We start from the raw sequence: 27,842 nt of genomic DNA, 5'->3' as shown, positions 1-27,842 counted from the left end.
GGGCGCTGGTGCGACCTATTTTTGACTACTGCTCGAGTCTTCGGGATCCGTACTAGGTTGGATCGAAGGGTTACATCGAAAAAATTGCAGCTAGTTTGGTTACCGATGTGTGCGTACAACACGTCAGTGTTTCGGAGATGTTCCAAGGACTCAAATCGGAATTCATGCAGGGAGGGGGACGTTCTTTTCGAGAAACGCTGTTGAGAAAATCTAGAGAACCAGCATTTGAAGCTGACTGCCGAACGGCTCTACTGCCGCCAACATTCAAAGTACATTACTCGTAAGGACCATGAAGATAAGCTACGAGAAATTAGGGCTCATATTGATGCATAAAGCATCGTTTTTTGCTGACTTTATTTCCTAGTAGGAGAGGAAAATAAACAACTAGTAGCGTTACAGGGTACCCTCCACCACGCACCGTGCAGTAGCTTGCGGAGAATCTATATAGATTTTGAAGTAGACGTAGAGAGTTATGATAAAGGACAATGAAGCATCTTGAAGCTGATAAAGTTATTTCAGAACATATGAATTAAACATAAATGCGTAATTTTCTCGCAGTAAAATGGTTTGTCCCAGTAACAAGACGAAACAATTTAATCATGGTTAGTTGAAAGCAAGTGAAAAACGAGATGATATAATTGCAGTCAGCTGCTGCTAGGAATTCTAACTTCGTTCTTTTTATCAATTACGGTCAACCGTATTACCAAATCTGGGATATACTAAAATGATCACATAATCTTTCGGTACACAATTCATGCCTCAAGTTTGTCATTTTGCATGAGATTACGCAATGATTTTCAATTATTCGTGTAAAATTATTCATGCATATGTCGCAAAAGAGAAATAATTTATCAGTGTAAATACCTACATGAAAATTGCTATGATTCTATATGTGAATTTGTTTTACGTTACTTTGTGTGTTTGAGTTTGTGTAGAATGAAACGATCTGCCTTAGCGAAAAGCGGGGCAGTGTTCTTTCCAGTTATACTCAAGTGTGCTTCATACAGTCAGTATTCCAATAATTTATATTCGTTTCTATCATTTTCAGATAGTCCGATCGTCTCCATGTGATTTTCGTACCTTTTGACCCATGGAGAAAGACGATCGTGACCGTCACATTATTTCGAAATGGGTGCAGTCATCTTTAATTAGGCAAATATTTGCCAATTTTTACCAAGAGGGAAGTGATAAATGAAAATGACATTTGAAGCTTGAACGTTTCTGTATAAAGTATAACAGAGGGGGCGAGTCTCTTTATTAGCGAATGGCGATATTTTGTGAAATGACGCAGTTTTCCCTGTAGCAGCAATTAAAATAATACGATAAATGACAGTGTATGATGTTAAAGGTGATATAATTATTTCATAAAAATAGCAATAAATTCAAACACATTAGATTTTACGTTATACGTATAACGTTTCTCGTAGTCACGTGGTTTGTACCAGCATTTAAATAAACCAGCGGAATAGTGCTTATATGAAAGCAAAGAGTAGAGTGACACATTATTGTTGCCATCAGCTGCTGTTAAGAATGTTGTGTTTCAATGAGTTTTATAATACTTCCTTCAGTTTATCAAAAGTGGTTCATATGGCTCTAAGCACTCTGGGACTTACATCTGAGGTCATCAGTACCCTAGTCTTCGAACAACACAAACCCAACTACCCTAAGGCCATCGCATGCATCCATGCCCGGATCAGGATTCGAACCTCCGACCGTAGCAGCAGTGTGGCTCCGGACTGAAGCGCCTAGAACCGCTCGGTCACAGCGGCCGGCCCGTTTTATCTCTTCACTGCAAATAGTACCATCAAAAGTGAACATTACTAACACGATACTACACACTGCAATCACAGTCTTTCAATATATGTGTCGTGTCTCAAGTTCGTCATTTTCACTTCACACTGCTCAATAAAAATGTAAATGTCGTGTGACTAGGACCTCCCGTCGAGTAGTCGGTTCGCCGGGTGCAAGAATTACTATTTGATCCCAGTTCGGCAGCTTGCGCGTCGCTGGGGATGAAATGATGATGATTAGAGCAACACAACACTCAGTCCCTGAGCGGAGAAAATCTCTGAGCCAGTCGGGAGTCAAACCCGGGTCCTGGGGATTGACGTTCTGCCGCGCTGACGACTCAGCTACCGGGGGCGGACACATTGCTCAATAATATTCAGTAATTCAAATTAACTTAAATATTCTTAGATCACGAATAAAACGTCACGCCAATCCTTTTGACACATGTAAACTGAGTCGAAACAGACAAGAAACTTATCTGTCTAAATATTTACACGGATATTATTATGGTTTCATATCTGTAACTGTGTTTTGTAATTGTGTTTTTACGTGTATGTGTAAAATCACGTCATGCATAATGGGCTACAGCAGAAGAGAGATAGCGACGTCTATGTAGGTTAGGCGAAAGTATTTAAATAGAACTGACTTTCTTTGGCGAGATAGTTGCAGTTTCGGAGGAATAATTTCGTTAGTGATCATCGACAGTGACCTCTGTCCAGTGATACTCAAGCGTGTCTCAGTATTACTGAAGTGTGTATATTAGTATTACTCATGTTGTCAGCTATTTAGCTCGATCTCTCCCCATACAGTTTCCACATCTTTAAAGGCACGGAGGAAGACGTTGGGGCCGTGGATTTGCATCGGATGATGAGGTTCAGCCCTCAGTACAATTAAAATTCGTTACCCAAATCTTTACATAGTATTACGACGAGAAAAATGATAAATGATGAAGACAGTTTAAACTGGACATGACAGTATAAAAAAGGACCGAAGGTTCGTGTAATTTTATTAGTGAAAAATGCAATAATTATGTGAAGAGACGTAGTTTCCTTTGTAGAGCCAGTCTGGCGTGACAGTTAAAGCTAGCAAAACAAAAGGCCAAATTCTAAACTTTACGTCAAAAAAATCGTTCACACAGGAGAATCATAGAAATGTACCTTCACTTGACCGTCTTACAGACTCCCGGATGGACGAAATACTAATAAGTGTCCCTGACGTGGGGAAACAACTGAGAGATTTGAAAGGAAATAGATCACCAGTATCGGATAGAATCTGAGATCTGTTTTACAAAGAGTACGCTACGGCATTGACCCCTTACCTACCTTGCAATTCTTGTGAATCACTCGCCCAAAATAAAAAAAAATAAAAAAATCACAAGCGACTACAAGAAGGCGCAGGTGATTCCAGTGTATAAGAAGGGTAAAATAACAGAGCGGCAAAATTACAGGCCAATCTCCCTAAATTCTGTTTGCTCCAAAATCCTTGAACACATTCTCCGTGGAATACAATAAATTTCCTTTAGACTGAGAAGCGTATGTCTACGAATTAGTGTGGTTTTCGGAAGCATATCTCGTACGAAGCGCAGCTTGCCCTTCTCTCATATGATATACAGCGTACTATGGGTGAAGGGTGAACAGCGGATTCCATATATATATAGATATCCTGAAAGCATTTGACCCAGTGCTCATTACTGATTGTTAACGAAGGTACCAGCACATGGATTAATTTCACAGATATGCGAATGGCTCGGAGGTTTCTTAGATAACCGGATCCAATGTGTTGTCCTCGATACCTAGTGTTCATCAGAGACGCAGGTACTCAGGAGTGGCCCACGGACTGTGATAGGACCGCTGTTGCTCTATATATACATAAATCATTTGGTGGACAGGGTCAGTTATTGTGAATGAGTAGGAGCATCATGCGTGTAATGTTCAAATACATTATTACTAATGTCCAGCTTGAAAAAGTCACGTCGTTTAAATATCTGGGCAGAGCGACATGACATGGAAGGAACATGTGAGAACTGTGGTGGGGAAGGCGAATCTCAACTCGGTTTATTGGGACGGTTTTGGAAAGATTGGCTCACGTGTAAAGGAGACCGCGTATAGGGTGTTGGTGTGACCTAATCTAGAGTACTTCTCGAGAATCAGGTAATCGTACCAGGTCGGACTGAAGAAAGATCTCGAAACAGTTCAGTGGAGGGCTATTAAATTTGTTACCGGTAGGTTCGAACACACGTAATTGTTACTGAGACGCTTTAGGAACTCAAATGGGTATCCCTGAATGGATTTTCTAGCAGGGCTATTGAGAAAATTTAGAGAATAAAGATTTAAACTTACTGCCGCCAAAACACATTGCGCTTAAGGACCAGGAATATAACATACGAGAAATTTGGTCTCATACTGATTCATATAAGATTAATTTTTTCCTCGCTCTATTTGCGAGTAGGCCAGATAAGGAAATGACTAATAGTGTTAAGGAGAGCCCTCCGGAATGAGCCGTACGGTGGGTTGTGGAGTACCTAAGTAGATGTAAAGAGTTGAAGCTGACAAACTAATTTCGGAACACGTTAGGTAATCTCATACATGAAACTTCCTGGCAGATTAAGACTGTGTGGTTCGCAGGAGAGCTTCTGTGAAGTTTGGAAAGTAGGAGACGAGGTACAGTCGGAAGTAAAGCTGTGAGGGTGGGGCGTGAGTCGTGCTTGGGTAGCTCAGTTGATGCCGGCACGGTAGCTCAGCGTGTTCGGTCTGAGAGCTGGTTCGCCTCTGTAATGAAAAAATCTGAGTGAAAGGATGAACAACGAACTTAAACGGATGTCATGTGACGTCCGCAACGACCAAACAAAACGATAAAAAAAATGGTAGAGCACTTGCCCGCGAAAGGCAAAGTTCCCGAGTTCGGGTCTCGGTCCGGCACACAGTTTTAATCTGTGAGGAAGTTCATATCAGCGCACACTTCGCTGTAGAGTGAAAATCTCATTCTGTAATCTCATACATATTCGATATTACATAATACTCATGATTCTCTAGCAGTAAAACGCTTTGATCCAATATTTAGAAGATACAATGAAACAGCGCTTACTCGAAAAGAAAGTGTAAAAAGACATATAATTATTCCCATCAGCAGCTGTTAATTTTTTAGTTTAAATGTGTTTGATAAAACTTTGTTCATTTTTTTTCCAATTCCGATAAACGATATTATCAATTCTGAACTGTGCTAAAATGATCCCATAATCTTAAGATAAATATTTCGGACCACATGGTTGTCATTTTATGTGAGATTACTTAATAATTTTCAATAACTCATATTAATTTGCACCTGCTTATCTCTACTCATGAGAAGTCACGCTAATTGTGTTGACACACTGCAATTCATTCAGAAAATAGAAATAATTTATCTGTCTAAATATTTAGATTAATATTGTTAAGAATGTTTATTTGAATTTATTTAATGTGATTTTGTGTGTATGATTGTGTGTGTAATGAAAAAATCTGTCTTTGGCAATCGGAGTTGACTCTAGTCGCTTTAATTTTAGAAACACATATTTGTCTAGTAGGGAATTATTTTGGTGAAAGTAAAGCAGCTTCGGAGGAAGTATTTCGTTAGTGTTCGTTGACAGTGGCCTCTGTCCAGTGTAACTCAATCGTGCCTTAATAGTAATACAGTGAGTATTACAATAACATTGGTTTTTATCATTTCCAGTTAGTCCTATCCGTCGCCATGAGGTTTCCGTTCTTTTTGAGCCCAGGAGAAAGACATCCGTGGCCGTCCATTTGCTTCTGACGAAGAGATACATGCCTTGGTTGCAATCATCATTCCTTAGTATTTACTAAGAGGGAAGTGATAAATGAAATAGACACTTGAAGCTGGAACGTTTCTGTATAAAGTGGGGCACAGGGGCGAGTCGCTTCATTAGTGGTACGCGCGATAATTTTGAGAAAAGTCACAGTTTTCGCTGTTATAATACTAAAAAGTAATGTTAAAAATACAATGAATGATGTTCAACCTATTAAAGTAGTTTCAGAAAAATAGCAAAAATTTCAAAGGTATTCCAGTTTGCACTCCAACGAATAACTTTTCCCACAGTACAGTATTTAAATGAAACGGTGGAATTTCAAATCAAATAGTAGAATGACTCATTATTAATGACATTAGCTGTTTTTAATAAACATGCTGTTTAAACATGTTTTATAAAACTTCGTTCATTTTTTCACTTCACACCAAATTGTATTATCAAAACTGAGCATTATTAACACGAATCCATACACTGCAACCATAATTATTCGATTAACATTTCGTGTCCCAAGTTTGTCCTTATACATTCATAGAACAGAGATGAATACTCACGCTAACCGTGTTGTCGAAACAGAGAAGTAACGTGTCTAAGTAGTTACAGGAATTTTGTTATGGGTCTTTACCTGTAACTGTGTTATGTGATTGTTTTCGTGTGTGTGTGTGTGTGTGTGTGTGTGTGTGTGTGTGTGAAAACAAGCCATCCGTCATAGGCAACAGTAGAAGTGATGGTGGTGGTGGTTAGTGTTTAACGTCCCGTCGACAACGAGGTCATTAGAGACGGAGCGCAAGCTCGGGTTAGGGAAGGATTGGGAAGGAAATCGGCCGTGCCCTTTCAAAGGAACCATCCCGGCATTTGCCTGAAACGATTTAGGGAAATCACGGAAAACCTAAATCAGGATGGCTGGAGACGGGATTGAACCGTCGTCCTCCCGAATGCGAGTCCAGTGTGCTAACCACTGCGCCACCTCGCTCGGTAGTAGAAGTGAGACTAGCCACGTGTATGTTAGGTGAAAATATTTGTCTAGCACTGAATTACTTTGACGAAACAGTTGCAGGTTTGGAGGAATCATTTCGGTAGAGATCATCAACAGGGGCTTCTGCCAACGATACTCAAGCATGTTTCAGTATTACTACAGTGCGAGCATCAGTATTATTTATTTCATCAGTGTTACTTAGTCCGATCGCTCCACACACAATTTCCACATTTTTAAAGCCATCGAGGAAGACGTTGAGGGCCGTGGCTTTGCTTCGGTGATGGGGTTCAGGCCTGGATGCAAATTTTTGGAAATTATTGCGTCGAGATAACTGATAAATGAAGACAGTTGTATCTGGACGTGGCAGAATAAAAACGGACGAAAAGGTCGTGTCACTTTATTAGTGAAAAACTCAATAATTTTGTGAACAAATTTCTTTTCTTTGAAGTGCCAGTCTAGTGTAGTAGTCGAAGATAGATAAACGAAAGACGAAGATTTGAATTTTAAGTTCAAAAAATCGTTCACACGGGAGAATCGTACAAACATACCATCATCTGACCTTTTGTAGACTCCCGTATGGACGATATAGTAATAAGCATCCCTGGCGCAGAGAAACAACTGAAAGATTTGAAACTAAAAAAATCACCAGATCCTAATGGAATCCGAATTCTATTGTACAAAGCGTACTCTATATCAATGAGCTCTTACTTAGCTTGCATTTGTCGTTAATCTTTCGTCTAGCAATATTTCCCAAGCGACTGCAAAAAGGCGCAGGTACTCCAGAATATAAGAAGCGTAAAAGAATGGACCCGCAAAACTACAGACCAATATCCCCAACTTCTGTTTGCTGTATCATCCATGAACACTTCTTAGTTCAAATATAATAAATTTTCCTAGGACTAAGAAGCTTATGTCTACGAATCAGCATGGGTTTAGAAAGCATCGTTCGTGCGAAACTGTCTGCCCTTTTCTCACATGATATACTGCGAACTATATACGAGGGCAACAGGCTTTTTCCATATTTCTATACTTCCGGAAACCATTTGACACTGTGCCCCATTGCTGGCTGTTAACGAAGGTACGAGCCTATGGAATAAGGTGACAGACATGAGAGTGTCTCAAATGCTTCTTAAATAATAGGACCCAGTACGTTGTCCTCGACGGCCAGTGTTTATCAGAGACAAGGGTATTCTCAGGAGTGCTCCCGGCAAGCGAGATTTGTTACGGGTTGCTTCTAACAACACATAAATCTCAAAAGATGCTTCTCGAACTCAAATGGGAATCCCTGGAAGGAAGGCGATGTCCTTTCCGAGAAATGCTATTGAGAAGATTTAGAGAACCGGCATTTGAAGCTGACTACCGAACGATACTACTGTCGCCAACATATCTTGCGCGTAAGGACCACGAAGATAAGATACGAGAAATTTGTGGCTCATACGGAGGCTTATTATCTGTCGTATTTGCCTCGCTCTATTTGCAAGTAGGAAATTAAAGGACATTGCGAGTAGTGGTATCAAAACTGAAGAACTTTATTAAAATTGTTCCATAACTTTTCGGTGAACATTTCATGACTCAAGATCGTCTTTCTACATGAGTTCACTCAACCACTGTCAGTAATTCATGTTGATTTATAATTGCTTGGTTCTAAAAATAAATATTTGCGCTAATTGTATTGACACACAGCAACTCAGTCGGATATGTAATTGTTTATCAGTCTACATAGCTACATGAAAATTATTATGAATTTGTTTTATGTGGTTTTGTGTGTATGAGTGGGTGTGGAATGGTATTCTGCATACATCATCCGATCAAAAAATATCTGAAAGCCTCCACCGCGCTGTGTTGCCTAAGACTGCTGCACCGCTCGGTCCAGAATGTGTGTGTGTGTGTGTGTGTGTGTGTGTGTGTGTGTGTGTGTGTGTGTGTTTTCGAGTGCAGGAGCATAAACACACATATGTGCTTGCCTCAACCCACCATCGCACGCCCACCTCGAGTCGTCATGCAGCCCGCTGGTCACTGCAGAGTCACCAGTCTTAATACGAGTATAAGCACTCTAGGATTTTTTTTACATAAGTTGTCTCCTGTTCGTGTGTGATATTCCAGAAAAGAGATATTATTAATATTCGACAACTATGAGACACTTCGTCTGTAGCAGTACGTGTACATTTTATGTCGTCTGTGCTATATTTAAGCGAGTAACGATGGCTAGTCAAAGTCATCGTGGTAGTACACTGCACGCAGCCAGGACTGGGCTTTCCCTTGGTGATTATACTGTACATATCTTCGCTGAAAGAAGTTATTTCGTTTTCAAGACGAGATTTCTGTTACTACCACCTGTTCCTGCTCCATTTACGAATGGCTCATTAAAAGAATGTCTGTCGGTAAACCTACGCAATTTCTAGTTGCACTAACTACGCAAGATATATGTGGGAGGAGGTGGTACTTGGTGGTTATAACTAAAGTGCAGCTGCCCACGGAGGTCCAGTGGGGTTTGCAATTATCGTATGGCGACGAAACCTGGTAGATATTCTGGCAAAACCGATTTACTCTGAAAAGAAATTAGTTACAATTTTGACCAACAGACGCAAATATGGCGCTTTGAGTGCAAGAATGACGTATAGAAATGTTCCCAAATGTAATGGGTCAGGAAAGGGACGTGGGCAGAAAAGGTGAAACAAGTGAGAAAGGCATAACGCTGATTTTATTATTAACCGCCGCTTACACAATTTGTTCAATATGAGCACCGGAGATGTTAACGAGATCCTGCATCCGTAAAGCGACGTGATCAGCAGTTGATCGCACAAGTTCCGGTGGAATCCAAGTAACATGTTCGTGTATACTGGGCTTCAGATCAGTCAGAGACTGAACATGTTCCTGGTAAACACATTCTTTTAGATATCCCCAGGGCCAAAAGTTACATGCATTCAGATCAGGCGATCTTGCAGCCCATGCATCTGGAAAAACTCTGGGCGAGCGACATCAGGTGTAGCCCAATCTTGCGTGAAAACTGTGGTTGTCACACAGTTGCTGTTCCAAAGCAGGAATCACATACCGTACAATGAGGCCTCGATAACGTGCAGACGACACGGTAGACCTGACATGTCCTCTGAGTGTATCCTCTTCAAAGAAGAACGGACCAAGAGTAAAGGTACTTGTAAATCCACACCACATGGCGAGTGCAAGGGCTGTTCGTGAGCAATACGCACTTTAATAGTACTGCCAGTTCTGCAGTACTGTGTGTTAACTTCACCCTAAAATGTAAAATGTGCCTCGTCATTCCATAGAACATTGCCTGGCCCCAAGTTATCGTCTTCGATCCGCGGTATAGTAGAAACCGAAGGGCGAATTCAGAACGATGCTGAGGACCATTACGTCTCAGATGCTGCAACGTCTGGATCTTGTACGAGTACCAGTATAATATAGACAGCAAAACTTTCCGTACTGTTGACCAAGGGATGGACAATTCTTGTGACACTGCACGAGCACTAGTACTACACAGCACACTTGCCGCATGGTCAGTTACAGCAACAGCAGCCTCGTCAATTATTTCCACACGGATACGACGCCTTCTTCTTCCAGATACCACCCGAAGCTCGCCCGCGCATTACAATTTCATTATCATCTTCTTTAAACTGTTTAATGACGTCTAGCCTCTCCTCAGTCCTATCAGTCGTTCACATAAAACAGTTTCACTGACAGTGCACGGTCTCTCTTCTCGATAGCCATACTATTCATTCACGTCATAGCTTGTCAAACGACAGTGTGGTGTCATATCATCATACAAACAGTGTACAGCGCTAGCTTTGCACCTGGTGGTCAAAATTGGAACTAATTTTCGAGGTTAAATCGGTTTTGCATTAACATATTTGCATATCTACCAAGTTTCACTGCTTACGATAATTACATCTCATAATGGACCTCTGGGAATAGCTGCACTTTAATTATAAGCACTCAGTATATTGTACACAACACTTGGAAGAAGAATTGACGAAGACATCGCCTGTACTAGCGCAATACTACGCCTTTCCATAAATTTAGCCAGAAGTTGAAAACAGTGTGCAACAAGACTCATGTCACCAAATGACATTTTTCCATTGCTCCATAATCTAGGTTTTCAGCCTCTGGCAACATATTATGATGTTATGGGGATTTGCATCACTGATTAGTGGTTTAGGAATGCCAGCTCGCTACGTAATGCCCTGGTTATGGAGCTCCCTTCAGGTTGTTTAGGTACCGACAGGGCTCACAAGTGCAATATTAAGTTCTGCGGTAACTATTGTTACTTACTATTGTAACTTTTTGTTTGTCATGTTCAAGCATCTTTCTTTCGCGGTGATACCATATTATTATCTCTTTCATCTGTTGCTTTAATATAGGTCTGCCTAAGTCTATTAGATACATGCATCACCTCTTGTTCTTAAGATATGTGGAATAACGATATTTGTGGGAAAAGTATATGATGCATTTTTCTTGAAAACCAATACAAAAACAAGATATATAGGGTCCAATGTACAGTTCATGCAGAGGATACATCGTAGCAGTATTATCGATTTCTCTTCCTTTGCACTCTCAGGAAGTGATCGAGTAAAATGGAGCTGTCCACATACCTCCCCCCTAGTCTCCCACAAGATTTCAGAGGAAAACGTCGTCTTTTTCGAGAGTTGTCCTGTTACATATTCAAATTGAGTATACCGACCTTACCCTAGCGTAGCTGGTATATGATGCTGTTGCTTCGTAGATCAGCCACAACCAACTACGTAACTCGATTTTGTCAGAAATTGTAATTGTAGTAATAGTAGTTGTGGCAGTACTATTTTATAAACCGACTCCTTTCTGAATAAATTACATTTATAGAAAACCCGGTGTCAGCTTCGGTCTTTATGTAGGATACTTTTTTTCGGTGACATAACTTACATCCAGGAAATTCAAAACAGTGCTCCTCTCCACCACTCCATCTAACATGCCCATCCTGGGCTGGCGAGTTTCAACATGCTAGCCCTCCCCAACACTCCAGCCAGACGTCAACGCTCATGATTGGTGGACAGAAACTGGTGGAGGGGTATATGAACCAGCAGTCCACCCACTAGATAGGCATTAAGGCAATGTTGCTGTTTGCTGTTCATCAGTATGTATCACTTTGCCGCCAATGGGTATAAACGTGTTAATGTCAGCATAGAATGTAACACTGAGTTCGCAGATGTTGTAGAAGTAGAAAATGTGCAACGAGGTACCAAGGAGTGAGACGTTTATATAGAGTGGAAGCAATTGTGCAATATATTGAAGGTCAGTTGACAATCAAGAACAGCCCATTCCATCTCATCATCCACCATCTGTGGCACCACCAGCAGCAGAAACGGTGTTAGTACACGAGTAGTCGACGTGTTTGGCTGTTCTAAATTAAAATTAACAGCTTAAGAGTCGCTGAATATTGTATTTCTAAAGCATCAAAGTGTTGCAGGGTGCAATACCTATTGCAGTGGATCGACTAAATCAGACGCGAGTCATTTTGAAACGTTCGAAAGCGTATATTGGAACGTAAAGTTCACGATGATGACGTCGTGTTAGGTAACTCTATATAAGTGCATGTATCTGAAATTCCGCACAGTACAGTATATCTACTCCAGTACATCTGAATACTACACAATAATAATAAAACAATTATTTCAAAAAATTTGCTGCATGGTGGTTGAGACTGATGTGGAATGAAGAAGGCTGACAACGTTTTAAAGCAGCAATATGTGTTTAAAGTAGCAATATGTGGATTGTATGGTCACTGCGTCAGAGCATTGTGTGTGTGAGAAATACACTGCAAAAATAAAATTACAGATATCTGCCGAAAGACCACGGAAAATGTGCCTGACGATGTATAGGAAAGACACGTTTTATTTCCTAAACGGTTCCAGTTATCGAAACGCGGTTCTACGCAACTGACAGTATGCTGAGCGGCGGGAAATCTTTGGTATAGATAACGCTCTGAAATCTGGTATCAACCGACATATTGAAATAAATACTTTTATTAATGGATCCGTATACTTTTCGTAACTGCGTTACAGTGATACAGTGCTTGTTAATAGTGACATTGTATTTCGCAAAAGAGTCGAAGAAGTGTATTGAAATTGGGAAGAAATGCGGCTAGAGTCGGCTATTGTGCTAAGCAGAGCTCTCATGCCAGGCTCCGTAGTTATATGTAGCAAAGATACACCTACGCTACTAAGACAAACATCATTTCCTGTACGACATAGATACAGTGTCACTTACTGTTTTTGAATATACAAACATGAGATATGCTAGCTTCTGACGCATCAGATGGGGCTTTGGAAAACTGTTTCAAATGTGTGTACGTTTTCAGGTGTGGAAGCAACTACAGTTACTTCAGGCTGTTTTCCATCAACATTTCGACTGCATTTGCTTGACATTCGCCGAATAAAACTAGAATGTTTAACATCTCCTTATTGGCGTACATGTCAGCATGCAAGAAATGTTGAAACAGAAATGACCTGCCGACAGACAAACAGTTCCTGCTAGTTCTGCAGTTCACACAAGTAAACAGCGGAAAGGCTTGATACTACGACATACCCTAGCGTCATCATGTTTACAAGGCAATAGCCGATTTTAGCCTGTTTCTTTTTCAGTTTTAGAATATTTTTCGGATTCTTTTGCGAAGTATTTCAATGTAAAAATTAACGAGCATTATATAAGTGTATTCGTCTTCTCAAGCGCTTTCAGATGCCGTTAAAACTGTGTACCACTCTATTTCAAAAAAATCATACTTGCTTATTTATGTTTATGGATTCAAGAGCTAAGATCCTATATTACAAATCAAAATACATGCTTCTTAGCGTACTCTCATTTCCCGAAAACGTCGTTTCGATATCTGGAACCGTTCAATAAATAAATGCGGTGTTACGTCTTATGTGACTCACCCTGTATATATGAGACACAAAACTAAAAAAGTAATAAATTGATATTTATTACAAGTTACAGTATATGTTAAAGCCATCATGCATATTATTATGTCTCTCCGGGAATAGATGTGACTTAAAAGAGTTTAATACCACACTCTTGAGCAGGGAAATGAGTATCAAGGCATTACATATAAGATGACAAACTAATCATAAATCTCTATGAAAGTCTCCCCCATGTCTAAAGTATCATGTAAAATAATATTTGCCGGCCGAAGTGGCCGCGCGGTTCTGGCGCTGCAGTCTGGAACCGCGAGACCGCTACGGTCGCAGGTTCGAATCCTGCCTCGGGCATGGATGTGTGTGATGTCCTTAGGTTAGTTAGGTTTAACTAGTTCTAAGTTCTAGGGGACTAATGACCTCAGCAGTTGAGTCCCATATTGCTCAGAGCCATTTGAACCATTTTGAAAATAATATTTATTGCCATAGAAAACTTGAATGCTTAGCATAAGCTGTGGAAAATCTGCTAAAGGAGTCGCTGCATACTCTACACTTAACACTGTATCCGTACTGACCCCCACTGCTACACTGATGTTAATAAGTTAGCCAAGCGCACTTCCTCCAACAATTCGCAATGTTCACGCCAAGATTTCATAGCTATTAAATTATCGTCCACATACACTACAAGTTTGGTCATCAGTCGAAATCCTAATTTGTGACTTAACGCCCTCACAAAAACTGCAGCTGATATGGTTGCTCCGAATGGCAGAGCTTTGAAACAGTAACTTAGCCCTTCGAATAAACTTCATCCTATGAATACAAGAGCTGTATATCGTCTGCCATCTTCAGCCAACGCAATTTGCCAGAAGCCAAAGGTCTGATCAACATTCGCCATAAGTTTTGCATTTCTAAAATTCTGTAAGAGTTCTTCCAGGTCGCCTGGCTAATCGACTTCTCTTACAATGACTTAATTCAATTTGCGAGCCTCTAACGCTTTTCTAGCCGAGTTAACCTTGTGGTGTCACCGCCAGACACCACACTTGCTAGGTGGTAGCCTTTTAAATCGGCCGCGGTCCGCTAGTATACGACGGACCCGCGTGTCGCCACTGTCAGTAATTGCAGACCGAGCGCCGCCACACGGCAGGTGTAGAGAGACTTACTAGCACTCGCCCCAGTTGTACAGCCGACGTTGCTAGCCATGGTTCAAGGAGAATTACGCTCTCATTTGCCGAGACGATAGTTAGCATAGCCTTCAGCTAAGTCAATTGCTACGACCTAGCAAGGCGCCATTTATCCTTTGCTATGTATCTAATGAAGCATGTACAGCAACAAGACCAATGTTCACCAATTGTGGATTAAAGTTAAGTATTCAAGAAGCTACGTACTTTTCTTTATAGCATTCATTACGTATCCTGTTTCAGACCTCACGCCAGCCTGCGTGAGTTTAAGCGCGTGCCTTTCGGTTACTCGTCACTGTGGACTGGCTGTCTTGTCAGTCCACTACAAACCTACTTTGTAATTATTACAGCCAAGTTACAATAATCACTCCTGCATTGCTGGATATCCCATTCCAACATTTGCTTCAATCTAGCCCGCACAACCTCGCGACCAGCAACAGAAGTTACACACGGTTTGGCTCCGATATTCTCGTGTGGTTTCACCTTAATAGAATATTCAAAATCTATCACCGTACTGGGCTTGTATATCATATCAACTCAACACATTACACAATTCATTCTTTTTCCAGTCTGAAATATTTTCAAACGATCCAAGAACAGTGAGGTGACAAAAGTCATAGAATACCTCCTAACATCGTGTTGGAGCCCCTCTCGCCCGGTACAGTGCAGCAGCTCGACGTGACATAGACTCAACAAGTCTTTGGAAGTTCCCTGCATAAATTATGAGCCGTGCTGCCTCTGTAACAGTCCATAATAGCGAAAGTGTTGCCTTTGCAGGATTTTGTACACGAACTGACCTCTTCTCGATTATGTTCCATAACCGTTCAATGGGATTCAGGTCGGACGATCTGGCTGTCCAAATGATTGGCTCGAACTGTCCTTAATGTTCTTCAAACAAAACGCGTACAGTTGTGGCCTGTTGACATGACATCACTGTTCGGGAACACGACGTCCGTGAATGGCTGCAATTGGTATGCAAATAGCTGGACATAACCATTTCCAGTCAATGATCGGCTCTATTTGATCAGAGAACCCAGTTCATTCCATGTGAACACAGCCTACACTATTATGGAGCCACCACCATCTTGCACAGTGCCTTGTTGGCAACTTGGGTCCATGGCTTTGTGGGGTCTGCGCCACACTCGATCCCTACCATCAGCTCTTACCAAATGAAACCGAGACTCATCTGTCCAGGTCACGGTTAGGCAGTCGTCCAAGGTCTAACCGATATGGTCACGAGCCCTGGAGAGCTGCAGGCGATATCGTGCTATTACCAAAGGCACTCGCGTGGGTCGTCTGCTGACATAGCCTATTAGCGTCAAATTGCGCCACATTCTCCTAACGAATACGTTCGTCGTATATCACACATTGAACTTTGCAGCTATTTCAAGCAGTGTTGCTTGTCTATCAGCACTGACAACTCTACGCAAACGCCGTTTCTCTCGGTCGTTAAGTGAAGGTAATGCCTGAAATTTGGTATTCTCGGCACACTCTGACACTGTGACTCTCAGAATATTGAATTCGCTAACGATTTACGAAAGGAATGTCCCATCCGTCTAGCTCCAAGCACCATTCCGCGTTCAGAGTCTACTATTTCCCGTCGTGCGGCCATAATCACGTCGAACACCTTTTCACATGATTACAAGTGGCAGCTCCGCCGGTGCAGTGCCCTTTTATACCTTGTATATGCGATACTACCGCCGTCTGAGTATGTGCATATCGCTGTCCAATGACTTTCGTCACCTCAGAGTATTTCTTTTATCTGGTCGTACAATTCTTCCTACCTTCAGTGTTACCTGTACGTGCAATTAGTTAGTCTTTAGTTAAAAGATTTTTGAATTTCACTTTTCGTCTCTTACTTTATAATTCAAATTCAAAGTAGTTCCCTACACAAGTCAGACAAATTTTTTACTTGCACAAAAACTATATACTCAGTACAACATTTTAACTAAACCATTAACTATAAAACATCTCATATTAAAATTATATCCATAACACATAAAACATAAATACATTTCGTATTTTATAGGCTTGCTAAATCTATCAGATGCATTTTTAATATTAACACCACTGTGCGGAAAATTCACTAATTTTCTGTTCTTATTAAAATTAACAAAATTTTCCGGAACTGTCAGCACATTACTATCAGAATCTATAAACATACTTATTTTCTCGTTACCCACATCGATTTCTATTACAGACTGTACGTTTTTTATTTCTTCTCTCTATAATCACTTCTGCTCTGAAAGATCGTTTTGGATACGACATTCCCTTCTCCTCTATATTTGTGGTACACATTATAACTTTCGACAAGGCCTCAATCACTTTACCTAACAATAAGCTAAATACTTTCTTCGCCTCTATCTCATCTTTGCTGCCTTCAACGCCCCTTGCTACGTTAAATTTTTCCCGTGCGCACCAGTGAGATAATAACGTCTTCAATGTTTTCCACACCGTGTTCAATCGTTAATTCAATAGTTACTTCCTTCCTGGATGCACCATTCCGTTATAACATTATCTCCTAAACAAATACATTCTTCATCTCTCATTTTTAGAGTTTCTCTATCACCTTTAAATTATCAGTTGAATTTTTTTCCACTGTCCTATTGAGAATCAAATACATTGTTTACTTAGCTCCAAAGTAACGATCTTAGTAAAATGGTTCTAATGGCTCTGAGCACTATGGGACTTAACTTCTGAGGTCATCAGTCCCCTAGAACTTAGAACTACTTAAACGTAATTAACCTAAGGACATCACACACATCCATGGCCGAGGCAGGATTCGAACCTGCGACCATAGCGGTCGCGCGGTTCCTGACTGAAGCGCCTAGAACCGCTCGGCCACTCCGGCCGGCTCGACCTCAGTAGATGCAACCTCTGCACAATTAATTTCACCGCTTGAAACTGCGTCTTCCTTGAATAATACATCATTTACCTCCATCGAAACGTCATAAACATTACCACAATTTTCTTTAATAACCTCTGCGGATACATCGCAAACTAATCCATTATTTAAAACTTCACTTACATCAGTCAATACACCAATAAATTCACTCCACTTATAATTTCCTTTACCTATACCGATACACTATAAAATTTCCCGCTTCTGGATCGCACCTCGTCGGAAATCACAATAAAGCTACTCAAATTTTGTTCATTTAGGACACTAAAGTCTCCTCTGAACTTAGCCCATTCCAAGATTTTATTCTCCTTCACGCAATAAAACTTTCAGCCCCATTTTACTAGATTTCTTGCGCCTTCTTTTCAGTTGTGCTGCTTCAAATTATTCCCAATTTTATTCTCACTTCTTACCACCTCCAGTCCCAACATTTGTGCCATCTCTGCAGCATTTCAGACAACTCTAGTACTATTGAAACATTGTTTCCTTTTCATAGCTGCTTTATTTACCCACCTCCGGACCTGAGATGCGACGAAATTTAGTTTTCTGAGCTTCTCTTCTGCTGTTGTATTTTGTGACCCGCCTTCCCTCAGATCTTTGAACCCAATCTTGATTCCCGTAGTAAAAATTTTTGAAAATTGTTGTTACCATTACGCCGATAATAATTCTGGTTACACTCATGAAAATTATGTTGGTAGTTATTATGGTTTCCGTTCTGATTCCCATTGGACTGTCTATTATTGGCATTATGCGGCTTGAATTTCACTACCTGTGCTAACTTTTCAATGAAATTTAAAATTTCATCAACTGAAATTGTTGGGACTGTGGCCATGATCCCACTGCAGAAATTCAGGTAATCGTTTCTTGTGCGTCGTGACTTCCCTTAACACTCCCAGCGCACGATTTATATGCATTAACTTGGCCAGTTCACGCACACAAATATCCTGCTTCGACCCACTTCCGAGTGTCGAACTTGGTCCGTTTCGGAACTCACTCTGAAGGCGCGTTTGCTAAGCTTCACACCGTAATTTGTTCAGGAAACAACTCTTAAATTCCTCACCGGTAGTAAATGAAGCACACATTAAATCTACCCAGAACTGTGCCTCAGCCGACGTTACTCGCACAAAACAATCTCTATAAGCAGCAAGAAAATTAACTGTTGGTATTTTCCATCATTTGCAATATGCTTTGTCGTTCCTGAACTAATCCACTGAACACCTATTACAGTAATAGTAAGATTCACTGTTAAACTATTTAATACTGCCCATACATCTTTAATTTGTTGTTCGCTGCACAGCTTCGTTATTAATTCTCGATTCAAATTTTAGCCTATTTTTAACAATCACTTTTTTCACTTTCTTCCAGTCTACCCGGAAAATTGTTAACAGCTTTAGTGGTCACTTCTTCTGACGTATTTTGCTTCTGCACACAATTCATTACATCGCTGCTCAGCTCATTCTGTACCTTTTCCAATTTTTCTCTGAAATTTTTTTTCCATGTTATCGACTTTAGTGTTAACCAGACCAGTTCAAAAATGGTTCAAATGGCTCTGAGCACTATGGGACTTAACTTCTAAGGTCATCAGTCCCCTAGAACTTAGAACTACTTAAACCTAACTAACCTAAGGACATCACAAACATCCATGCCCGAGGCAGGATTCGAACCTGCGTCCGTAGCAGTCCCGCGGTTCCGGACTGAGCGCCTAGAACCGCGAGACCACCGCGGCCGGCTAACCAGACCAGTCCCCACAGGAATTTTGCCAAGATCTGTCCTTATAACTTCAAATTTTACTTCAGTCATCCCTTCAGTTTGAGATTTAATCTTTCCAAACTCAGCTTTTACACTTTCTACATTTGCCTCTACATTCAAAGTTTTTGTGCCTATCTTTCTAAAGTTTGGATTGAGGTCACAGTTTCCCTGTTCCATTTTTGTACCTACTAGATTACACCACTACCGAAAATTACATTATCTTAGGCGCTGAACCGGCCAGAAACTTAATTCCCTTCCGTGATTTTGGACTATTTGCCCCACTAGTGTTACCTCTATATACAGTGCAACGTTCAGATTTAGTACCTACCATCCCACTAGCATTATCTACAGCACACAGACTGGGTGACTGCTTCATCATTGTGATCTCCATCATCTACACTAAACCTGCAGATTCGCTCATACTAACACTATTAGCGTACTTGCATAACTTATCGGTCATGCTGGCTGCTTCAGCTGTGCTGCCGTCGCTGAAAGTACGGATGCTGCCGATGCAGATGCCGTTCCCTATGCCGATGAACTCGGAAGCCACCGCCGGTGGCCCATGTTGCTGTGGTCGCCGATGCCGCTCGCGCCGCTGTCGAAGTCTCTGCTGCTGGTTGCTGCAGTCTGGAACTCAGCATGAGTCGACATAGCCTTCTTCTTTTATGAAGTTCCACTCTTAGCCCCCAACACTTCTGCTACCTATTCTTATGTACTTAACTGCCGCAAAATAATATGCTATGAGCCGCCACGCAAACTGCAATGATATGCAACAAATTTTGGACTTAGATCGCAAGAAATTGTGAAGTGTTAGAATTGCAATTGCAATTCTAAACGGGTTATATCACCCCTCGGACGACAAATCCCCAATTGTGACTTTACTAGTCTCTTACAACTGCTTTAACATGGTTAAATTGTCTAAGAAGAATAGACCGGTAATTGGGCGATGCACAGCTCTGTTTAGTGATAGTAGAAGTAGTTGTAGCAGTAGGTTTACAAAGGGTGGCTGGACAAAATCATAGGGTCGACTGTACATGTCTGCTTACATGACCAGCAGCAGAAATCACTGCAAATAATAATTTGCATCTGTGACCGTTGTGCGTTAACGAACACTGCGCTCTTATTTACATATATGGCCGAAAGAGTCAGCCTACAGGAATTGTGAAACGAACCCTGTCGTCCAGGAACGTGTGACATAAAGGGCGCAGATTAACCCGGGATGGAGAAACTCACAGGCGTCTATGGCCTATTGAGGCCTAAGCGCTGTTGGGTGCGATAGAGACAGACGAGAACCTACATCATAGGGAAACCTAGTAGAAGGCGTTTGTAGTCAGGGAGGCGTATCATGTTACAAATGGTGGACCTAAGATCGGCCATAAAGTGAAACATTTATGGAAACTATTTAATCCTGTAGTAATGCAGGGAATGAAGTCACAGTAATTTTAATCTGCCATCCTCCATAAATTTTCATGGTGATCTCAATAAAACTTGAATACTGCTCATATCTATAACAGTTTAGAATTTACTGTTAAAGTGAAATTAGCAAGTTTTGTAACAAATACCTAAATGCCAAAATCTGAACGCTTTGGTCGATCTTAACGATCGATATTTCATATAGAACATCATTAAAATGACACACGTTGTAAATATCAACTTCTAACTTTATTTGTTTAAAAGATATTGTAAATTTAAATTGTCAGTATTTTCAGTTAAGTATCAGATCATCATTTCCTCCACACAAAACACATTGAACGATGACAGCATGCCGGCCGGGGTGTACGAGCGGTTCTAGGCGCTACAGTCTGGAACCGCGCGACCACTACGGTCTCTGGTTCGAATCCTGCCTCGGGCATGGATCTGTGTGATGTCCTTAGGTTAGTTAGGTTTAAGTAGTTCTAAGTTCAAGGGACTGATGACCTCAGAAGTTAAGTCCCATAGGGCTCAGAGTCATTTTTTTTTGACAGCATGACACCTTATTGAATCATTAAGTAATATAATATTTGTTGTGAAGTTTAGTGCATAATAGTTACTTTTGTTCTTTATTTATTTATCAGGAAGAACATTGGTGCAAGGCTACTGGCCGTGACATTCAAAGTTTACAAGGAAATTGTATTGGTTTTACGTAAGAGAATTTAAGGTTTATTATGTAATGAATATTATTGTTACTGTAAAATAATATAGAATAAGCTGTAGCCAATCAGATGGACGGCCTCAGGAAAGGGTACTACCCCAGTCAGTTGCGCGAAGCCGGCCGCTGTGACCGAGTGGTTCTAGGCGCTTCAGTCCTGAACCGCGCTGCTGCTACGGTCGCAGGTTCGAATCCTGCCTCTGGCACGGATATGTGTGATGTCCTTAGGTTAGTTAGGTTTAAGTAGTTCTAAATCTAGGGGACTGATGACCTCAGATGTTAAGTCCCATGGTGCTTAAAGCCATTTGAACCATTTGAAGTTGCGCGACGATGTTCGGCGCGCTGGAAAACGCGGCCAGGGACAGGCAGAGAGAAACACATCGGATTGAGACGCGAAAGCGGACAGTCGGTCTATAGGCAGCTAGGAAGTGAAACGACTTAGAAAATTTCGCGTTGTGTGGTATCGCGGGACTTAGTCTCTGAGCGGTGAGCAGCCGCGCGGCTGGTGTGAACTCTAATTTTTCGTGTAATTGACGAAGTGGAGTATCGGACTTGTGTTTCGCAATGAGATTGTGAAGGATCGAACTGTGTCAAGTGGACATCCGCTCGAGTGTAACAGTAACTCTATATGCGACCACTTTCGCTATTAGTTTGCTTTCTGAGTAAACATTATTCTAACCAAATCGCAACTGAGTGGCCTATATCATTTATGGGTCGTTAATTTAGTTCCCGATGTTATTATTACTGTTATTGCCGGCCGGAGTGGCCGAGCGGTTAAAGGCGCTACAGTCTGGAACCGCAAGACCGCTACGGTCGCAGGTTCGAATCCTGCCTCGGGCATGGATGTGTGTGATGTCCTTAGGTTAGTTAGGTTTAAGTAGTTCTAAGTTCTAGGGGACTTATAACCACAGCAGTTGAGTCCCATAGTGCTCAGAGCCATTTTTTTTTACTGTTATTATATGTTATGTTAACTTTGTATTTCGCAAACTTGCCATCAGCCAGACAATTTAACGAAAGGGTCACAAGTGTCTAACTTAGGACGTGTAATGCGACACGTACGGTTCAACATCTAGACGTTTGAGCCATGACATTTCGATGAAGGGGAACCGCATGTGAGCCCGAACATATTTGGGATGTTAGCTCACACCGTGCAGTCAAATAGTCTACGCATTGGCTAGAATTGCCACTTAATATAATGATCACATATATTAAATATGTAAATAATGTGTAATGTAATGTTAATAAACAGTGTTTTATTATAACATCTGGAATTGCTGTGGAGCGTATGGCCTAGCGATTGCACAATTAACTGTTATAGTATAGACAGAAATAAAACCTTAATCAAAGTCGGTAAAGTTGTGTTAAGTGTGCCACAAAAATGGTAGTAGTATCCCCAAAAGCTAAGGAGTCGTCAAAGACTCACGAAGACAAAGCCGCATTCCATGACCACAAAACACCAAATATTTGCCAGCTCAAAATAATTTAGAGGTCAGTATTGCGATCTACATATCTGCATTGTGAGATAAAGAGCAGAAACTCATGCTCTGACGAGAGTTTATTCCGTAATGCAGGCGAAAAATATCAAAGTTCAGAACTGGAACACATTTAGAACTAAAGAAAGTTAAAGTCCACTCGAAAGTCAGAGTACAGAAGCGGCCATTTACCATCAAATTCTATCATCTTCACGACTGAAGACCCCAAGTTACTTCACGCAGGGCTGTCTTATTCCAGATCTCAGAGCTATGTGTCCATACCCAGCACCCTCCTCAGCTCTGTGATGCAGTAGCATTCTGCCACTGCCTGGTTCCCATTTACTGAAAGCCATCCCCACCAAAATATTTAGTATTCTTGGTTCAAAAGATTTGCTTTGACTTAACTTGACCACCTTTTTCCATTAAAATAACATATTATTAAACTATTTAATAAATGGAATAACATTAACATTCGGTCCCACTCAGACAATTTACAATAAGTATAAATAATAGTTTCATTGGGCATGTGCGCTTGCGATTAATTATAGCAAAAGTTTGTTAAATATTTGATAAACTACAGCTTTGACCTGCTTGATAGAAGCGTCTTTGGGGCTCTGTTCATTGGCGGTTCCCCCTTGTAGATGTGATTAACCACTCTAGAGCATATTAAGAATATATGCAGTCGCACTATCCTCTGTGTCCTCGATGGCTCAGTCGGATAAAGCGTCTGCCATGTAAGCAAGAGATCCCGGCTTCGAGTCACGGTCGGGGCACACATTTTCAACTGTCTCCTTTGATATTTATAAACGCCTGTAAGTAGCTAATGGTCTGGATTTCATTTTAATATCATTCACTTTTAGAATAGAATGCTTTCTAATATCGATCACAGTCAGCATTTAAATAAAGTTACAGAATAAAAAGGTAATATGTACAATATATAACTACACAAGTATGACAAAATATCAGACATGGATGATGGATTCAGTTGCTGTGTTATTGTGGAGCACACAATGTTCTGACAAACATATGCGTAATGTAAAAGATATAAAAAACAGAATAAGTCAATAAAGTAAATAGATCCAGATTTTTAGCTTACATGGATGATAGCTGTACAATAATTCTATCATCTGAGACATTGTTTGCTGAAATCACATGAAGTGTTCAGAAATTATAAATTTTAAGGTTCACTGTGATAGTCAGTCACTATAAAATTATTGAATTTATAGTTCTTAAAGTGTTGAAAATAACTGCTCGACTGGTTCCGTTGGAGATGGAGTGATGCACGGTGGTCTTTGTCGATGTCCAGTGTACCGGCCAGTCTGTAGATAGTTTTTAAGGCGGTTTTCCATCTGCCGCGGCGAATGCGGGCTGGTTCCCCTTATTCCGCCTCAGTTACACTGTTTCGGCGATTGATGCGCAGTCGTTTGCACTTACGACGTAGGCCTGGTGAGGGCTGCCTCGTAGAGTGCATTTGTCTAAGACACACTGGCTCTACCCCAGGCATTATGGTAGGGGTGCGATAAGCTACTACCTTCATCCACCTTTGGTGTTTCTGGAGGGAATGCTAACCAGCATTCGCTACGTATAGAATGTTCTCAGACCCGCTCCTTTGGTTTCTTGCAATAGGAAGGTGATGTGCTGTTGCAAGAGGATAATGCTCACCCACACACTGCCCGTGAAACTCAAGGTGCTCTTCAACACGTTCAGCAATTTCCATGGCCAGCACGCTCTCTAGACTTGTCTCCAATCAAGCAAGTGTGGGATTCTATGGGACAAGAACTGACTCATGCGACTCATCAACCAACAACTCTTACAGAACTACATGAAGAGGTCGAAGATGCGTTGCATTACGTATTCCAGAATAGTTTTTGCCTCTGATCGACAGAATGCCAGAGTTCTCACATGTACTTTTAACTGTGAAAGCTACACCGCATACTAAAATGGATGTTTCAGCATGGGTCGATTCCTGATACCTCAGAAACGTTTGTGCTAGATATTCACTGTTGAAACAAAAAATCTGAAGTGAATTGGAAAATTCGAAAACTTGCAACAGCCAACTGCTACAATCCAGTTCTTATTGACCATATCTTGCACAGGAAACAAAACCGGAAAATTATACGTCTCTTCTATGCCCACCTGCTTCCCCATCCTGTGCCTGCAAGAAATGGTGTACACTACCATTCCTAGGTGAGGTATCACAGATTGTAGCCAAAGCACTGAAATCCTGCAAGTATAGGCTTTCCTACTATGTCAGGAACAGGACAGCCCAGTGTGTTTTTAATAGCAAAGATATGACCCTATAATTAGTCAACAGTGGGGTATACAAAATCACCTGTTCTGACTGTGACAAATTTTACATTGGACAGTCACGCAGAGAAATAGCAGCTAGGCTGGCTGAACATGAACGCAGCTGGAGGTTGCAGAATTCAGACAATGCATTTGCTGAGCATGTACAGAGTGAGGGTCACAACTACCAGCCAGTGCCCCATGTACTTCACCTAGCGAACAAAGGCCATAAACGAACCTGCTGGAAGCTCTGGAAATTAACAAACATCTTGCTCACAGTCCAGATTTAATCCTAAATGACCAGACACAGCTCAACACTTCCCCTCTCCTAAACGTTATATAATCATCTCTGTTGTTCATCACTTCCCACACTGTCTCTTCCTACATATTCCCATTTTCCTGTATTCATTAAGTATTTTTGTTTTGTTGAAGTTGTCTTTGTATTCCATAGTTAAGGCTTTCTTTTAACTGGTACTTGTATTACTGTCCATGTTTAACACCCCTTCTAGTTGTCTCATCGAATATTGTTCATATTTTACTTTGTTCATTTAATGCAAACTGTTACACAGTCACTGTTTTGATTATAATGTTAATGTTAAAATGGAGTACCACCACACACCCAAAGATTGCATTTACTGCAGGTTCCCTCAAACGCCTCCATTTCCTGCATTTAGTTATTTCTGTTTATCTTATTGATATTGCTTAAGTTCCTTATGTATTCTGTAATTACATTGATAATTGTCCCTTCTTTTAATTGGTTTGTTTACCACTCTCCATGTTTCATACCTCCTGATGTAGCCTTATCTAGTACTAATTTTATTTTATTACTTTTGTTTATTAATAGAAACTTTTACGTAGGCATGCTATTCCTATTTTGTATTAAAGGTTTTCCTGTCTACCCTATTTTTATTTATGTACTGTTCAATTTTTACTTTTTCATTGCATTACCATCACACTGTCAAAGATGTTACTTACTGTATGTTTCTACTTCAGCCTAGACGTGTTACTTCTCTTCCAATGTTGTTTGCACACATTGTAACTTCTTTGGTGATAATACTCAGTAAATGTCTGAAGATGGCCCTGTAAGCCGAACACCGGTTAACAATAAAAGTAATATTGTAGAACACAAGCAAACTGGTGCTTTTCATTTATTAACTACGAAAAATGTGTACTACTTTTTTCTGCAGTTTATTATTGTTTTGTTGGATGCGCCTCATTTTTTTGAGACTGGAGATGTTTTCAGATTTGATTTGCTATGAAACTGTGACTTATTGTTGAATTTCTAAGCGTTGTATGTAGCCATATTTTAACTGCATCAAACGCCGCCGCTATCGGTTCATATTCTGCAGTGAATCCAAGTAAATAACCGCCGTCCAAGTTCCTCCCGTTCTAGGATTAACCACATCCACCCACGTACTGTCTTGGTACCTGGTCTCGCCTGGAACAACCATGCTGCATCCTCGTCCCGCTGACTAGCACCCGGCGAAGCAGGCAAAATTACCTCTCCTCAGTACCAACCCTTGAACCGAGGGAGGTGGCGCAGTGCTTAACACACTGGAGTCGGATTCAGGAAGACGATGATTCATATCCACGTACAGCTGTTCAGATTAAGTTACTGTCGTTTCCCTAAATCGCTCCAGGCAAATGCTGGGACGGTTCCAGTGAGAGGGCACAACCGATTTCCCTCCTCATCCTACCAAACTCCGAACTTGTGTTCCATCTCTAATGACTTCGATGACGACGGGACGTTAAACCCAATCTTCCTTCCTTCCTCCCTTACCAACCTAAGCGGCAGAATAGCTCCAGTAAACGTTTGTGTAACTAGGAACACATGATGTTTCCTTGTCATTGTTTCAGTTTAGGAACCTACATGAAGGAATGTGCGCTAACAAGCGCCATAAGTAGTTTCCGGTATTTTCCACTACTTTTATGGTTGGGCGACATGAGGCTATGTTCTGTGCTGCATTACTAAATATTTTCAGTTCTAGAAACTTAAATGCTGAATAACACTGATGTGTTCACATCGAGGTAATAGAATCCATCTTCTCTGGTTCAAAGACTATTTAAGCTAGCCAGTATCGATTTTGTCTCGCCCTGGCTGGGTATATAGCGCATACCCGAGGCAAGCAGTGAGGCGGCCGGAACTGAGTGACCAGGACGCGGAACTGTCGTGGGCTGCGGCTGGAGCACAGTGTGCGAGAGAGGCGAGTGACGGCTGGACTGTCTTGGTGTTAACACCGGAAGACGATCTGATCTCCGGCCCTCAGAAGTTGGTTATGGGGCTCCGTTTCCATCTGCTGGAGTTTCAGTCTTACCGATAATCTTTCTAGTGAGCGTAATTCCAACGACAACTGTGGCTATCGCAAAAATTAAAGAATTGCGCAGGCTCGTTCGTCGTATAAAAACTTTCTCAGTTCAGATTCAGATTATGATACTGGCGCTACTCATTACTTGTCGTTAATTAATATTCGACTAAGCCGGGACATGCTAATTGGTTGCGAGAAAGGCCTTTTGGTTTTCGTATGTGTATATCAGTGAATGTTCTTTTCATTAGTTAAAGAGAGATGTGTAATTGTTTAGGTTTTTTACTCGTAATTAAGTTGCAGGATTGTTTTCTTAATTGTATGGCCACTATTTTATTGTGGTTTATTTGCATGTTAAAGACTGA

The sequence above is a fragment of the Schistocerca americana genome, chromosome X, assembly GCF_021461395.2.
Source record: "Schistocerca americana isolate TAMUIC-IGC-003095 chromosome X, iqSchAmer2.1, whole genome shotgun sequence".
Lineage (NCBI taxonomy): Eukaryota > Metazoa > Arthropoda > Insecta > Orthoptera > Acrididae > Schistocerca > Schistocerca americana.
This window is presented reverse-complemented; position numbering follows the sequence as displayed.